Here is a 1896-nt window from a genome sequence, read left to right as displayed (position 1 = left end):
AATATGCATATGTGCTTGACACAATGGATGTATGTATGGATTGTGATGAGAATTGTACAAGCCCCCAATAAAATAATTTTTTAAAAATCACCATGTCAGAATGATGGGGGCAACAAATGTACAAAATGTGCTTCACGCAATGGATGTATATATGGATTAGGGTAAGAATTGTATGAGGCCCCAATAAAATGATTTAAATAATAATAATAAAATTAAATAATTAAAAAAATTATCTTTGTAAGATTGACTAATTTTACTAAGCATAATATTTTCTAGTTTGCTAAGCATAATGTTTTATAGTTTTGCCCATGTCTTTTGATATCCAAGAGAATTGTCATTGTTTTTTATTTGTGTATAATATTCCATAGCATCAATGTACCAGAGCTTGTTTATTCATTCCTCTGTAGTTGGGGTTTGGGGTTGTTTCCATGTTATTGCTATTATGTAAATAGTTAAAATAAACATAGGTGTACATAAAAAAAGACAGGTATTAGGGGTTTTTGGATTGTTTTATGGGTTTTCCGGTAAAAACCAGAAAACCTGCTAGACAAATTCTAAAAGAGTTTTAACACTTAGGTATTAGTTTTATAACAATTTGTAAACATCTACTTACCAACTCACTTATTTTGCTCTTAGGGTAGCAATGCTTTGCTTTAAGATTTTGATGCCCAAAGGTTGCTAATATTTGTAATATATATATATGCATTTAACATTTACTACTTTAACATTTCTTTGAAAGGGTGCTCTACAAGAATCTTTTCTAAATGATGAAGGGTGAGAGCATATGTTAATAATTTTGACAAAATAATGTAGCTGAGGAATTTAACAAAAAGCAGTTTAATAAAAGGCATCAGTCGATAGAGATTTCACACACTTCTCAGTGTGTGTACAGATCCCCTCGAGTCTACCTAATTGGACTGTCCCTGTTGACCTGGGAGTGCTTAATTCCCTCATGTTGTCCTGTCATGGTCACTAATGGAGTCCCATCCTTTTTCAAAACTGTTCCTGTTTGGATGTTTAGATTTTCCCCTAAAAGTCCTATTGAAAAGTTAAATAATTTTCATACTATTGTTCAAGAAGTATCTTATTATAGATTACTTTGCATGTTTTCGTCTCTAACCTGGGCCAATGGTCTTTCCTGAATGACCCTTAAGCTTGTATTTTTCCTCTGGAACTTGGGTGCCCTCTCTGCTTAAGTTACAGAGGAAGAAAGGAGTCACTTAACTTCTATATCACCACTAGACCCCCTCATTCTGAAATTCAGTAATTACAAAAGCAATAAATTCTTTATGTCATCAACATAATATATTGGTTAGTGTGCCTTGACATATTTGATATCTACTCAAGTTCTGTAGTCAGTGAGGGCACAAAAATATGAAAAATGAGTATCACTAGCAAGAAACACTGGAGCAGAATTTGGGGACCAGAAGGAAAGGGGAGGAAGAATTGGGGCAATTTCAAAGTCCTGACTTATTTTTGCTACTCACATTTGTGCACATTTGCTCACTTTTCAGACACATAGTGGCTTCAAATATTTGTCTACACTTGAAAGTATATCTTCAGATTCAAGCGCTGTGTTATCATTTGCATTTTATAACTTTTAAGTGATTTTAATTTGGAGTTTACTATTATTCATTGTGAAATGTTTGTTAATAACTAAAAAATAAAACAAACAACTCCTTTCCCAACACACACACATACACACACCAAACTAGGAAGTCCTTAGCTCTACTTTCAAAAATATGTCAGATAAGCTACTGATCATTTACCTGTGTTAACCCTTATAATAGTCATAGACAATTTTGGCTAGTAGCTCAAAGGCCAAAGTGTAGATCCATCTACTTTAACCAACATTTTGAGATAATGTTATTCTTTAAAAAAATATCATTTTAAGTG

The 1896-nt window shown here is 32.8% G+C and overlaps 1 non-coding gene across 1 annotated transcript; it reads right to left on the bottom strand.

The window, feature by feature from the left end:
• Positions 1–512: 512 nt before the first annotated feature.
• On the bottom strand, positions 513–574 carry LOC115870477. The gene has a single exon (XR_004046738.1). It is a non-coding gene; the product is annotated as a U7 small nuclear RNA (small nuclear RNA).
• Between the last annotated feature and the right edge of the window lie 1322 nt (positions 575–1896).

This window comes from Echinops telfairi, unplaced genomic scaffold, assembly GCF_000313985.2.
Source record: "Echinops telfairi isolate 266 unplaced genomic scaffold, ASM31398v2 ScPeMD7_1207;HRSCAF=1694, whole genome shotgun sequence".
NCBI classification, from domain to species: domain Eukaryota; kingdom Metazoa; phylum Chordata; class Mammalia; order Afrosoricida; family Tenrecidae; genus Echinops; species Echinops telfairi.
Note: the sequence above shows the minus strand (reverse complement) of the source record. Positions and strands in the feature narration are given on the sequence as shown.